The 16,292-nt window shown below is 42.5% G+C and overlaps 1 pseudogene; it reads left to right on the plus strand.

Moving 5' to 3' along the window:
• The window catches only part of LOC127572767 (contactin-associated protein-like 5), a 991,970-nt pseudogene that overhangs the window by 792,874 nt on the left and 182,804 nt on the right, over positions 1-16,292 (plus strand).

Raw genomic sequence — 16,292 nt, forward strand, 5'->3', positions numbered from 1 at the left:
GAACCAGATAGGTTTTTAAAATCATCAGATAGTTTCATGGTCTCAATTACCATAATTAACCTTTTATTCCGGATTTATTTCATTACTTGGACTTAAATTTTCCATGATGGGATTTGAACTTGTATCTCCAGATCGATACCAAGCTTTTGGATCCTAGCCCATGTGTTCCTGTGCCCCTCAAAAGTAATTTATTCATTCACATCAAGGCCAGCATTTATTGCCCATCCTAACGGCCTTTCAACTGAATTGATTCCTGGGCTATTTCAGAAGGAAGTTAAAAGCCAACTTGTTGCATCTGAAGTCACAAACAGGCAACATTAAGCAAAGAGAACAGATTTCCTACACAAAATGCAACAGTGAATTTTACATGTCGCCTTTGGCACTCACCAATTTTTATTGATGCACCGTAGAAAGTATCCTATCCTGATGCATCACAGCTTGGTATGGCAACTACTCTGCCCATGACCACAAAAAAATGTAGGGAATTGTGGACACAGCTCAGTACATCATGGGAACCAGCCTCCTCTCCATGGACTCTGTCTGCACTTCTCACTGCCTCGGTAAAGCAGCCAGCATAATCGAAGGCCCCACCTACCGCGGACATTCTCTCTTCTTCCCCCTCCCATCAAGGAGGAGATTCAAAAGCCTGAAAGCATGTTCCACCAGGCTCAAGGACAGCTTCTATCCTGCTGTTATAAGACTATTGAACAGTCCCCTAGTACAATAAGATGGACTCTCGACCTCACAATCTACCTTGATATGGCCTTGCACCTTATTGTCTGCCTGCACTGCTCTTTCTCTGTAAATGTAACACTTTATTCTGCATTCTGTTATTGTTTTCCCTTGTACTACCTCAATGCACTGTTGTAATGAATTGATCCGTGTGAACGGTATGCAAAACAAGTTTTGCACTATACCGTGGTACGTGACAACAATAAACTGACTTAAGTTTACCAATTTGCAACAGTTTCATGATCATCTGTATTTGCTTTTAATTTCTAAAATTGAAATTGTGTTTGAACTCATGCCTCTGAATTATTTCTCCAGGCTTCAGTGTGACTAATTTTGTAAATTAGCCAGTTTGCTACCGTACCCCTAAAGGTGCTAACTGGCAAAAGATGTCAAAAAGATTAGAGTTTGATACAGTCCATTCTTCATGGGGAGAGGAAAATAGGCTCATTTGGTGGATAAGCCACTCTGGAACATTTCTGTGTACTTTCTGCCATCTGATGTTATCATAACATCCAGATTGGGCATTTTTATATTGGGCTCAATAAAACTTCAAGTCCTTGTGATTAAACAAACAGTTGTAAAATGGCTACAAAAATGGTTAAGCTGCAGAAACCAAGAACTAGTGCTGAAGGGTTTACTAACAGAATGCTGCATTTGGTGACAATTCCATATTGGATAATTCCCATGTCAATCCCTCTCCTGTCTGACGTCTGTGTCAGTCATTTGATGCTAACTGTATATTGACATGAAACGCTATATCTAAATTAGCAAGTCTTTCAGAATTCTTTCTAAGGGCTTTTACGTGACTCAAATTTTTTTGACTAACAGCATTTCTAAAACTTCTAGGACAGAACTGAGAAATGGGGCCTTCATTTCTGAGTTCTATCCTTAAAGTTTTAGAAATGCTTTAAAACTGTGGACACACATAAACCATAGGAGTTCAGAGAAGAAAAGACATGGTTAAACCACAAAATCACATTGCTCCCTCCCTCTCCCTCTCTCCCTCTCTCTCTCTCTTTCTGTCTATATCTCCATCTTTCTCTCTCTTTTTCTCTTCCTCTGGTATTCTCCTCTCTCTGTCTCTTTCTCTCTTTCTGTCTCTCTTTCTCTCTGACTCTCTCTCTCTGACTCTCTCTCTTTCTGACTCTCTCTGACTCTCTCTCTTTCTGACTCTCTCTCCCTCTCTCTCTCTCTCTCTCTCTCTCTCTCTCTCTCTGTCATTTTCACTGTGCCACAGTTTGTACATTCTCAGAACCGCAGTTCTCTCAGGGTACCCTGTGATATTAACCTTTCAATCAATTTACAGACCAACAACATTCTTTCCTGTGCAGCCATCCAGCCTGTTAATGTAGGTAGAGTCAGCCACTCTTCCTGCAGCTACGGCTTCACCATGACCTCCCCTGGGAAGTTCTGTGCCTTGATCTTAGCTTGAAATGATGATGAATATGGAAGAAATGCAAGGAAGCTGCTCTGCTGGCAGAACAGCTAAATCTAAGATTTCCGGTCTATATTAGGTTGTCCCCCTTGATACTCACTCTGTGCTTTGAGTCAGAAGTCTTGGCTTCAAGCCACAAGTCAATATCATAATTATTAATCTAACCTCAATGCAGTATTGTGGAATTGTTCAGTCCATCTCTTCAGTTGCACCTTGGAACTACTTGAAGAGGAACAGGAAATATTCACAATCTCTTGGCCAATCACCCACCCCTCATTCTTCATCCTTCACACATCCTTGATCCACCAATCACCTACTGGCCCCTGTCTCACCACTTCCCCTCTCTATACCGGGTACCTTCCCTCTCCACTCCCAGTCCTGATGCAGGATTTCAACCTGAAACATGGACAATTCCTTTCCCCCCCACAGATGCTGCCTGACCCACTGAGTTGCTCCAGCAGATTGTTTGTTGCTCTACATTCCATCATTTGTACTCTCTTGTGTCTCCATCCACCGCCATTTACTGCTTATAACTCTCTTGTAATATTGGAATGTACAAAATGGCTGGCATATTAACCATGCGGAACATCAGACACAGCATTTCAAAGTCATTCAATGCATGGAAATATATGATGAGCTGGATAGTATAGTAAGACTTTTCTTGGATATGTCTCGAACAACCTTGGTTCAGTAACAAATTCCTTAGTGAAAGGTGGTGGAAGTAGATTAAATCATACTTTACAAAGGAAAATACTTATAAGAGAAAAAAGTTCCAATTTTGGGAAATGTATATTTCTCGCAAGACAACAAGGATAGCCAATTATTTGAAATTGGGAATTGGTTTATTATGTCACATGTACCGAGATAGAGTGAAATGCTTTGTTTGCGTGCCATCCAGACAGATCATACCATACATAAGTACATTGAGGTAATACAAAAGAATGCGGTATGTAATGTTACAATTACACAGAAAGTGCAGTGCAGGCAGGCAAATAAGGTGCAAGGACCATGATGAGGTAGATTGGGAGATCAAGAGTTCACCTTTATCATACAAGAGGTCCGTTTGAGAGTCTTAAAAGAGCAGAATGGAAGCTGTCCTTGAGTCTGGTGGTATGTGTTCTTAAGCTTTTGTATCTTCTGCCCACTGGTGTGGGGGAGGTGGGGGGGAAGAGAATGATCGGGGTGGGAGAGTTCTTTGATTATGTTGACTGTTTTCCTGAGAAAGCGGGAAGTGTAGAAAGAGTCAATGGAGGGGAGGCTGGTTTGGAGAAAGGGTAGGTGACTGGAAAATTCTTTTAAAGAACTAGCACCTGCGATATATGTAATATTGGGTGGGTACTACTGTACAAACTGTACCACATAACCAGCTGCTCTCTGTATATGTATTGCAACAGAGTTTGAGAGAGAACTTTTGGAAGTTCCCTGTTTAGCTCTGGGAAGAAGCTGCCTGCTTCAGTGGTGGTATGTACACAGAAGAGAAATGTTGCTGTCTACAATGCAAGTTATCTTATCAATTAAGTACTTTTGTTTGTTAGTTCATATAACTGGCTATTCTCCAGTGTATGGGTAAGTAAAGGAGGGAAGGATATAAAGACATGGTGTCGCCCATGCCTTAAGATAAAGATAATGAGATAACACTCCCATTGTGGGCTGAATGGTGTAGACAGAAAGAATTCACATGGAGTACAGGGTTTACTTTCAGAACAAACTTTATTACAAGCTGACGGCAACAGGGCAGTCACTCAATCTGGAATGAATGTTTCCCAATCCAAAGTTTCCATTATTCATATACCATTTCTTACCTACTTTGTTCCGCTTTATCTTTACCCCACGTGCGCTGTGTATAAGTGAGGTAAGTTTTGCAGTGTCAAGCTTCAGCACTTCATGTGCTATATGAGTCGTGTGCAGTTCCATCTTTACCTTATATGTAAAATGGTAAGCTTCTACCCTGGAGTTTATGAGATAGTTGTCATGCCAGGTTTACTATGGCTCACTGTAGACTGCAACTTGTGGTTCAGGTCAGTTTGAACCCGTTCCAGCTGCCCCTGTCTGGTATCAGCTCTGCAGAGTCCCGTTATCTTCCCTGCTACAGACCCATCCCACTGTTCCCTACTACAATGTTCTCTCCCAGTTCTTTGTCAGCCATGACTTAGTTGACAGCTCTTCTGCCTCTGAGTCTGAAAGTTTCTTGCCACAGCTATGAGCACAGAAAACCTACGCTGACACTTCAGTGGTGAGGAGTCGCTGCACTGTTGGAAGTGCCATATTTTGGTCAAGGCATTAAATGGAACCCTTTTCTGTTCTGCCAGATTGACATAAAAAGGTTCCATTGGGCTTTTCTGAAGAGCAGGCATCTCCTGACCAATATTTAACCCTGATCGTATCATCGAGGAAGTATGGAACATCTGCGCATGTCACTTTGCTGCTTGTCAAAGTTTGTTGTACATAAATTGATTGCCACGATTCTTACATTTAAACAGTGACCTTACTTGCAAAGTGCTTCACTGGCTAAATATCATTTTGGCATACTCCGAGGTCATAATTATATTCAATATCATTCCAGCACTACAGATCAATAAGTACTGGGTATCTCTGTATTTAAATGTTTTCACATAAATGTTATTATTCATGGTACCAGCATCAAAATGTTTAAGATTGTATAAAGATGTTTCCTCATAACCCTCACTGAGAATTCCAAATCTTTGGATCTCTTCGCCTCAGAGTGATGGGACTCTTAACGATTGAGTGTATTCGTAACTAGTAGATTATAGAGAACAGCCAGAATTTCAAAATATTGGGATCAAGAAGGAGAATGGAGCTGGTGTAAAAAAACACTCATGATTTTATTGAAAGGCAGAGCAAATTCGAATCTCCTTCTCCACGTCTTGTCTTCTCCTAAATGAGGCTTCATTACTTGAAATTTGTGCTGGTGCTTGCATGATTTCAATAAATCAGCAACACTTGCTTTCTAAATCTGAATATAAAAAACATTCTTAAATGATTGGCCACTCTTGTTGCTCTTGAAAATGCATGACATGATTGAGTTATAACTCTCCCCTTGAAATATTTTATTTTCTTAAAGGACATGGTGCCAATTATAAAAAATTCAGTTTACATGAGATAATTAATGAATATAATGAATAGTAGGACACTCTCAATCAATCTTTATTGGATATCAAATTAATTAAGATGGCATTACCATTGCTCTGTTCCCTCTTGATTAATAATGTATGTTATGAAGTTGCTTTAATTTGCTTGAAACTTTTGCTTTAATCATACTTGGAATCTGTACATTGTTATCAAGGCTGGCACTCGATACTCATCCCTTGTTGCACTAACTAGGCTCTTTTCACTTTGAGCAGCAGAAAATGGTTTCATTCCTGGGCACAAGAGAGCAGGTTAGTCAACCCTATTGGTAATTGGTTTATTATTGTCACATGTACCAAGATACAGTGAAACAGTTTAGTTTTCATGCCATCCAGACAGATCATTCCATAAGTAAGTACATTGAAGTGGTACAAAAAAAAGAATAGTGTTACAGTTACAGAGAAAGTGCAGTGCAGGTAGACAAACAAGGTGCAAGGGCCATGATGAGGTAGATTGAGAGTCAAGAGTTCATCTTTATCGTATAAGGGGTCCGTTCAAGAGTCTTGTAGCACACCAGACCTGGAGAGAACAACAAGACAAATCTTCTATACTAGCACCGAGTCTAAAATGGTGTGCTCCTGCTGTAAGACGTGGGAGGTCAGGGAGCGGTCATGTGTCTGTGCTTGTGGCCAACTGCAGCACCTCTCAGACCACATGGATCAGCTGGAGCATCAGCTGGACTCACTGAGGAGCATGCGGGAGGCAGAGAGTGTCATAGATTGGAGTTTCAGGGAGATGGTCTCACCAAAGGTTCAGCCAGAGAGATGGGTGGCCACCACGAGGGACAGACAGGCAGGGCAGGAGTCTCCTGTGGCTGTCTCCCTCTCAAACAAAGTATGCCATTTTGGATACTGTTGCGGGGGAATGGTCTCTCAGGGGAAAATGACAGAAGAGTGGCACCACGACACAACAGTGTCTCTGTTATACAGCAGAATAGGGCAAAGTCCAGGCGAGCAATAGTGATAGGGGACCCTATAGTCAGGGCACAAATGGGTGTTCGTGTGGCCTCAAGTGAGTCTCCAGGATGGTGTGTTGCTGTCTTGGTACTGGGATCAAGGCTGTCTCAGAGTGGGCACAGGAGTGTGAGCAGATAGAAGTCATGGTCCATATTAGTATCAAGAACAAGAGGCAGGAAGGGGTATGAGGTCCTGCAAAGAGAATTTAGAGAGTTTGATAGGATAAGATCTCCTCATTAGTCACACGTATATCGAAACACACAGTGAAACGCATCTTTTGCGTAGAGTGTTCTGGGGGCAGCCCACAAGTGTTGCCAAGCTTCTGGCGCCAACATAGCATGCCCACAACTTCCTAACCCGTACGTCTTTGGAGGAAACCGGAGCAGCCATGGGGAGAACATACGAACTCCTTACATAGAACAGCCGGATTTGAACCCAAGTCACTGACGCTGTAAAGCATTACACTAACCGCTACACTACCATGCCTGCCTAGTTAGGTAGGAAGTTAAGTAACAGCACTTCTAAGGTTATCATCTCAGGGTTACTCCCCATGACACATTATAGCAAAGCAAGAAATAGGAAGATAGTACAGTTGAATGCATGGCTAAGGACCTGGTGTAGAAGGGAGATGTTCAGGTACATGGATCATTGGGCACTCTTCCAGAGCAGGCGGAACCTATACAAGAAGGAAGGGTTGCACCCGAACTGGAGGGGAACCAATATCCTTGCAAGAAGGTTTGATAGTGCTACTCAGGAGGATTCAAACTAGTGTGCTGGAGGGTGGGAACCAGAGGAGCAGGTCAGCAAGTGGAGGGATTGAGGGATTAAGGGAAAGGTAGAGATTAGGTCAAATAAGACTGAAAGGAAGGACAGGCATGGACAGATGAATGAACACAGCGGGGCTGACGGGCTGGTGTATTTATGTCAATGCAGGGAGTATTACGGGTAAGGCAGATGAGCTTAAGGTCTGGATTAGTACATGAAACTACAATGTTATAACCTTCACAGAGACTTGGTTGAAAGAAGGGCAGGATGGTAGCTCGATGTTCCAGGATCAACTTGTTTCAGATGTGATGGAGAGGAGTGGAAAAGAAGTAGGGGAGTTGCACGACTGATCAGGGAGAATGTCAAAACAGCTCTTTGAGAGGACATCCTGGAGGGCTCATCCAGTGAGTCAACATGGGTAGAGATCAGGAATAAGAAAGGTACAATCTCTGTGATGGGGTTATATTAAAGGCTTCCCGATAGCCAGTGGGAGATAGAGGAACAGATGTGTCAGCAGATTATGGTACAATGTAAAAGCAACAGTGTAGTTGTAGTGGGTGACTTTAATTTTCCCCACATTGACTGAGACTCCCTTAGTGTTAGAGGCTTTGATGGGACAGAATTTGTTAGATGCATCCGGGACGGTCTTTTAACACAGTATGCAGATAGTCTAACCAGGGAAGGGGCCATACTCGACCTTGTACTGGGAAATGAGTCTGGCCAGGTAACTGATGATTGGTCAGATCAGTGGAAGAGCATTTTGGAAACAGTGATCACAATTCTGTAAGTTTTCAGACACTAAGATAGATATTTATTTGTCACATGTACATCGAAACACACAGCAAAATGTGTCTTTTTGCATTACTGAGAATGTTCTGGGGGCAGCGGGCAAGTGTTGCTACTCTTCCAGCACCAACATATCATGCTCACAGCTCCTAACCCATACGTCTTTGGAAAGTGGGAGGAAACCGTAGCACCCAGAGGAAACCCACGCAGACACGGGGAGAACGTACAAACTCCTTACAGACGGTGGTGGAATCGAACCCGAGTTGCTGGCGCTGTAATAGCGTTATGCTAAAAACTGTACCACAGGGGAAAGTGTTAAATTGGGGAAAGGCTAATCACAACAGCTTTAGCCAGGAGAGTAGATTAGGAACAGCTATTGTTGGGTAAATTCATATGCATCATGTGGTAATTATTTCAAGGTCAGCTGGTCCAAGTTCAGGACCAACACATTCCTCTGAGGAAAAAAGACAAGCATGGCAAGGTTCAGGAACCTTGGATGATGAGAGATGTTGGAAATTTAGTCAAAAACTGAAAGGAAGCATACAATATGTAAGCTTTTAGGAGGCTGAAATCAGAAAGGGCCTTTGAGGAATGGAAAGGAATCAGGAGAGAACTTAAGCAAGGAATTAGGAGGGCTAAAAGGGACCATGAAATGTTCTTTGTGAGTAGGATTAAAGAGAATCCCAAGGGACTTTATACATATTGAAGACAAGAGGGTAACTAGGGAGAGAGTAGGACCACTCAAGGACAAAGTAGGGAATTTATGCCTGAAGCCAGAGAAAGTGGGCGAGGTACTAAGCAAGTACTTTGCACCTGTATCCACCAAGAAGTAGGACATGGAGGATAGCAAGATCAGGGAGGAGTATGCCCCAGTAATTCCTGTTTTCTGAAGAACATTAGTAAACCAGTTGATCAGAACGCTAAGTAAGTCCTGATTATAATCGCTTCCCAGCATCTGGTTCTACTGAAGAAGGTGTGAATGTCTGACCAATCAGCAACCTGCACTCTTTCACGTCTTTGACATAAACCATCAAAGACAAGTTTATCCCCTGAGAGGCAGCAATGGGACAGGAGTAAGATCTTCCTTTCCCTGAAGAGCCCTTTGAACTATTTTTTCTTTGATGATATCTTGACTATTTTCTGCTGTTGAAACACAAATATATAGGGATTTAAACTTTGGATTGATCATCCACTGAATGACCACCTTGATTGCTTAAAGTCCTGCAATGCTTATCTTAGACTTCTCCATGAACTTGTACAATAAGTTCCAGTGATTTAACTTCTATATTTCTACAGCTTAGATTTAGTTGTTTAAATGGTGCAGATAGAAAGAATTCACATCGAGCCTGGGGTTTACCTTCAAAACAAACTTTCTTTATTGCAAGCTGACATTAACAGGGGAGTCACTCATCCTGGAACAAATGCTCCTCGATTCAAAGTTTCTGTTATTCTTAGACTATTTCTTAACTACTTTCTCCCCCTTTATCTCTCTCCGCATGTGCGGTGCATACATAGAGTGAGGTAAGCCTTTTGCAGTATTAAGCTTCAGCACCTATGTGCAACATGAGCCGTCAAGCTTCAGTTCTGTCCTTACCTTACATGTACAATGGCAAGCTTCTGTGCTGGATTTTGTGGGATAGTTGCTAGACTGGTAACTAGGCACGAGTTTACTATCGATCAATTTAGCCTGCAACGTGTGCTTCGGGTCAGCTTGAACCGATTCCAGCTACCCCTGTCTGGTACCGACCCTGCAGAGACCCTGTTTATCTGTCTGCTATAAGATGAGAGCCAAGTGAAATGATATTATGATAACAACCTTTCCCTCAATGCCAGCAAAACAAAAGAGCTGGTCATTGACTTCAGGAAGGGGGGCGGTGCACATGCTACTGTTTACGTCAATAGTGTTGAGGTCGAGAGGGTTGAGAGCTTCAATTTCCTTGGAGTGAATATCACCAATAGCCTATCCTGGTCCAAACACATAGATGCCATGGCCAAGAAAGCTTACAAGTGCCTCTACTTCCGCAGGAGGCTAAAGAAACTTGGCATGTTCCCTTGGACCCACATCAACTTTTATCGATGCACCATAGAAAGCATCCTATCCGGATGCATCACATCTTGGTATGGCAACTGCTTTGCCCGTGACTGTAAGAAACTGCAGAGAGTTGTGGACACAGCTCAGCACATTATGGAAACCAGCTTCCCCTCCATGGACTCTGTCTTTACCTCTCACTGTCTTGGTAAAGCAGCCAACATAATCAAAGACCCCACCCACCCTGGACATTCTCTCTTTGTATCCTAAGATACAAAAGCCTGAAAGCACGTACCATCAGGCTCAAGGACAGTCTATATCCCACTGTTTTAAGACTATTGAACGTTCCCCTAGCACGATAAAATGGACTCTTGACCTCATAATCTACCTCGTTATGGCCTTGCACCTTATTGTCTGCCTACACTGCACTTTTTCTCTAATTGTAACACTTTATTCTGCATTCTGTTATTGTTTTCCCTTTTATGTACTGTTGTAATGAAATGATCTGTATGGATGGCATGCAAAACAAAGTTTTGCACTGTACCTCGGTACATGTGACAATAAATAACCAATTTAGCAGTTTACCAATTATCCCCTGTGTTCTCGACTACAGTGCTCTCGAGCCATTTCACTATTCCCTACTGCAGATGGATAATCTTAATATTTTTTTATTCAAATTCATTCCAGCAACTTCCCCATCATAGGTGCAATACTACTATAAATCCAGGAACATGTTTTGATACTCTTTGAAAAGAATTATATCATCTTAACTACTTTCCATTCCTTTTGGGTCTGCTATTAAATTCAGTGTACTTCATGAGATAAGCTGCAATTTCCTTTGCATTTATACTATCGAGTTTTATCAGTATCTTCTGTGATAAAATCCATCAGATGTGCCAGATTTTTTCCTGGATGCCATCTTTTTTCCATCGTTCCAACCAATATCTTGTAATTTTAATAGACTTTCCAACATTAGTTGTGCAAACTGGTGTGAAATGGTAATTGAAAACTTTTACCTTGCCTTCAAGCTTCCTTACTATTGTACCGCTGGCAGCCTTGAGTGATTGGACTTTTTTTTCATGCACTTTCTTGCCTGCATGGATCTTAAGAATCCTTTTCGTAACTTGCTTTCTAATCATTACTGTCTTTCTCTCTGCTATTAGAACGTGTTTGCTTGTCTCTCCCATTGTCCTTATATTCAAAACAAGCTTACAGAGAGGTCCCCAGCCACAAAACGTTATTAGAAACCACATCCAAACACTAATGTGGAAAAGGACCACTTGGTATTGAACCAGTTTCCAAAGTAGTTATGGTCCTCAAAAATAGGCAGTTAGTGGCAAATGGAATTGAAAGGTATTGGTATTGGTTTATTATTGTCACTTGTACCGAGGTGCAGTGAAAAGCTTGTCTCACAAACTGATCATACAGGTCAATTCATTACACAGTGCAGTTACATTGAGTTAGTACAAGTGCATTGATGTAGTACAGGTAAAAACAGTAACAGTACAAAGTAAAGTGTCACAGCTACAGAGAAAGTGCAGTGCAATAAGGTGCAAGGTCACAACAAGGTAGATCGTGAGTCATAGTCCATCTCATTGTCTAAGGGAACCGTTCAATAGTCTTATCACAGTGGGGTAGAAGCTGTCCTTAAGTCTGGTGGTACGTGCCCTCAGGCTCCTGTATCTTCTACCTGATGGAAGAGGAGAGAAGAGAGAATGACCTGGGTGGGTGGGGTCTTTGATTATGCTGGCTGCTTCACCAAGACAACGAGAGGTATAGACAGAGTCCAAGGAGGGGAGGCTGGTGTCTGTGATGCGCTGGGCTGTGTCCACAACTCTCTGCAGCTTCTTGCGGTCCTGGGCAGAGCAGTTGCTGTACCAAGCCGTGATACATCCAGATAGGATGCTTTCTATGGTGCATCTGTAAAAGTTAATGAGAGTCAAAGGGGACAAACCAAATTTCTTTAGCCTCTTGAGGAAGTAGAGGTGCTGGTGAGCTTTCTTGGCTGTGGCATCTCCGTGATTTGACCAGGACAGGCTGTCGGTGATGTTCACACCCAGGAACTTGAAGCTCTCAACCCTCTCGACCTCAGCACCATTGATGAAGACAGGTGCATGTACACCACCCCCTTTCCTGAAGTCAATGACCAGTTCTTTTGTTTTGTTGTCATTGAGGGAAAGGTTGTTGTTATGACACCATTCCACTAAGCTCCCTATCTCCTTCCTGTACTCCGACTCATCGCTGTTTGCGATACATTAATTACATGGAACTTATAGATTTTCACAGATTTTATTCCTAGTATTGCAATGCTTTTGATGCATGAACCAGTAATTGGACAATACCAGAATCTTCTAATAAGATACTCTCTTCTGGGATAGATCATTGGATCAGACACAGACCATGAAATTCAAGCAAGTACCTCAATATTGGTGGCTTTACCTTCAACTAGTTACGTTCCGGAAATCTTTCCCTAAATCCTTCTCCACCTCTCGATCTTTCTCCTCCTCAAAAATGCTCCTTCAACCTTACTTGGCCAAAGTTATAGTCCTAATAAAAATGGAAAGTGTCGGATATGTTCAACAGGTCAAGCCAGCATCTGTGGAAAGAGAAACTGAGTTAGCATTTCAGGTCAAAGATCCTTCATCAAAACATTTCTGATGAAGGGTTTTCAACCTGAAACATTAACTCTATTTCTCTTTCTACAGGTGCTGCTTGACCAGTTAAGCACTTCCAGCCTTTTCTGCTTTTATTTCAGATTTGCCGGCAAGTGGGACAAGCTTAGATGGGCATCTTGGTCGGCGTGGACATGTTGGGCCGAAGGGCCTGTTTTCGTGCATCTTGCTAGTTTTTCTAAATTTTCGCTTGTAGTCCTAATATCTCTTTCAATCAGGTTTTGTTTAATAATATTCATGTAAAGCACCTTAGGATATTTGGCTACATCAATAGCTCTATAGAAGTGTTAAGTCATTCAGAGGGAAGAATGACTGTCTTAGACACCTCCATTGCAACAAAGACATTTACCCTGTAACTACTGAGAGCTGGCAGAGCAAGTAAAACATCTCAAAATGAATGGGACTGATCAGCATGGGACGTGGTGATAGAGTAATTAAGTCACTTGGAGGGAACTGATTTCAATCCCCACCATGGCAACTATGGAATTTAAATTCAATGAATTAAATAAATAGATTTTTTATTACAATCAGTAAATGGTAACAAATTATTGTAAAAACCTATGGAGTTCACTAATGTCCTCATCTCTGAAAAGAAAACCTATCATCCTTATCCAGTATGTGACTCCAGATGTAACAATGCAGTTGACTCTTAACTTCTAAATTCAAGGAAAATAGGGATATTGGAGTATTGTGTCTGATACTGTGCACCAGACCAGCAAAGTGAGATTTATAAGAGATCTACTGGAATTTCTGGACGTGAGGAATTTTGGTTAAGTGGATAGACTGGAAAAGCTGGGATTGTTCTCCTTGGAACAGAGAAGATAGAGAGGAGGCTATATTCAAAATCATGAAGGTTGAGACAGAGAAGAGGGGGAGAAATTGTTCCCATTGGTGGAGTAGATCAAGGAACAGGAGACAGAATGAAGGTGATTGTCAAAAGAATCAGAAGTGACAATAAGCAACAAACAATCTGCGAAAGGAACTCAGCAGGTCAAGCAGCATCTGTGGGAGGAAAGGAATTTTGGATCAAAACCCTGTATCAGGGCTGTAGGGTTACTGACAATAGGCAAGCATTTTAATTCAGCAAGCGATTAGAATTTCCAGGGGCAGTCATGGAGGCAGATTTAATCATGGCATTCAAAAGTAAGTTGGATAAAAGGAGTTGGACGAGCTGGATTGCTTGCATAGAGCTAGCATGGATTCAATGGGGTAAATGGCATCCTTCTGAGCTGTAACCATTCCATGAATCCATGAATGAATCCCATTGTAGCCAGTGACATCCCATGCCATACCATAAAGAAACAGAAACAAATGATCTTAGTAGTTGGCCGTAAAGCTTATTGTCACGCGTACCAAGATACAGTGAAAAGCTTTTGTTTACATAGAACAAACATAGAACATAGAACAGTACAGCACAGAACAGGCCCTTCAGCTCACAATGTTGGGCCGACATAACTAATCCCTCCTACCTACAGAATGCCCGTATCCCTCCATTTTCCTCTCATTGTGCCCATCCAAGCCCCTCTTAAAAGCCCCAATGAATTTGCCTCCACCACCCTATCAGGCAACGCATTCCCGGCATCCACCACTCTCTGCGTAAAAAACTTACCCCTCACGTCTGTTCTGATCCTACCCCCTCTCACCTTAAGTGCATGCCCTCTGGTATTGGATCTCTCAATAATGGGAAAAAAATATTGCTTGTCCACCCTATCTATGCCCCTCATAATTTTATACACTTCCAACAGATCATCCCTCAGCCTCCACCGCTCCAGACAAAAGAGCCCAAGTTTGTTCAGCCTCTCCTGAGACCACATGCCCTCTAATCCAGGCAGCTTCCTAGTAAACCTCCTCTGCACCCTCTCTAAAGCCACGACATCCTTCCTATAGTGAGGTGACCAGAATTGCACGCAATACCCTAAGTGCGGCCTAACCAGTGTTCTATAGAGATGTATCATAACTTTTTGACTCCTGTACTCAATACGTTGATTAATGAAAGCAGGCATTCCATAAGTCTTCTTTACCATGCTGTGTACCTGTGTAGCCGCTTTCAGTGAGCCATGGATTTGCACCCCAAGGTCTCTCTGCTCTTCAACACTGTTAAGGGTCTTGCCCTTAAGAGTGTACTGACTCTTGACATTAGTCCTACCAGGTGCAACACCTCACATTTATCTGGGTTAAACTCCATCTGCCATTTCTCTGCCCACATCGGCAGCTGATCTATATCAGGCTGTATCCGTCTCCAGTCTTCTACACTATTCACAGCTCCACCAATCTTGGTATTGTCTGCAAACTTACTAACCCACCCATCAACATACTCATCCAGGTCTTTTAAGTGCATCACAAACAGGTGCACAAACAGGTTAACATGCAGATCATGCCATATGCTCTTATTAACCCAAGAACTGTTTAACAGTATTTCTGATCCTAACATTTCTGATTCCAAATCCAGTGTTTTGTCTGGCTAAAGGTCTAGATTCAATTTGAACCATTTGGGTCCCCCACTGAGACTGCAGTTATTGCACCAGTTCCCGAGGAATAATTAGAATGAGAGTCAGAGCTCGAGCTGACTCCAACAGAGAGAAAGCTGATCCTCCAAAATGCTCATCTATTTTTTTCTTCAGATTAAAGAAAGGCTTGTGTTTGCAAAGCCCTTCTGAAGCCTTTTGAAGTTTTGCCAATGTGTAGTCAATTTGCACAGAGGAAGATCCCACAAAGTAATATGCAAATGACCAGATAATCTGCTTTGGTGATGTTGATTCAGCGATACTGCGGATGGCTATCCCACACTTGTTCAACCTGCTTCCATGGGATATTTTGTGAATTAAATTGGTAATTTGGTTTATTATTGTCACATGTACTGAGGTACAGTGAAAAAGCTGTCTTGCATACCGTCCATACAGATCATTTCATTACAACAGTGCATAGAGGTAGTACGAGGGAAAACCATAACAGAACTCAGAATAAAGTGTTACAGTTACATAGAAAGTGCAGTGCAGGCAGTCAAGGTGCAAGGCCATAACGAGATAGATTGTGAGGTCAAGAGTTCATCTTATCGTACTAAGGAACCGTTCAATAGTCTTATAACCGTGTGGTAGAAGCCATCCTTGAGCCTGGTGGTACGTGCCTTTAGGCTTTTGTATCTTCTGCCTGATGGGAGGGGGGAGAAGAGGGAATGTCCTGGGTGGGTGGATGGGGTCTTTGATTATGTTGGCTGCTTTACAAAGGCCACAAGAAGTGCAGACAGAGTCCCACTATTGAAGCTGTCATCTGAGAAAATGCACCTTTTATTAGGGGCTTGAGCAGGAATCTAGAGATGACCAATTTTGGAGGGACACTCACAGCTAACATCCTTACCTCTGCTGGCAACCCAGCTCCTGACATCACTGCCTCCAAAATGACAAAACTCTATCATTACTGCACCGAAGAGTCGGCTTTGATTTCTGTGCTTGGGTGTGTGTTTTTTTAAAAATTTATTCAGTTTCAGGGTGCGTGCATCAAGAACAAAGCCAACCTTTACTGGCCATCCTTAATCACCCCTGAGGTGTTGGTGATAATCCATCTTCTTGAACTGCCACAGTCCTCTTGATGAAGATACTCCCTGAATGCCACTGGGCAGGGAGTTCCAGGACTTGGATCCAGTGACGAATGTTATAACTTGCTCACCCTTTTCTCATTCCTCCAGATCTACCCAGTTCCTCCTACACACATCCCAGCCCCTCTATCACCCCGTCTCCTCCCCTTCTTCCCCCTTCCTCCACCCACTCCATTTT

Source organism: Pristis pectinata, chromosome 1, assembly GCF_009764475.1.
Source record: "Pristis pectinata isolate sPriPec2 chromosome 1, sPriPec2.1.pri, whole genome shotgun sequence".
NCBI lineage: Eukaryota > Metazoa > Chordata > Chondrichthyes > Rhinopristiformes > Pristidae > Pristis > Pristis pectinata.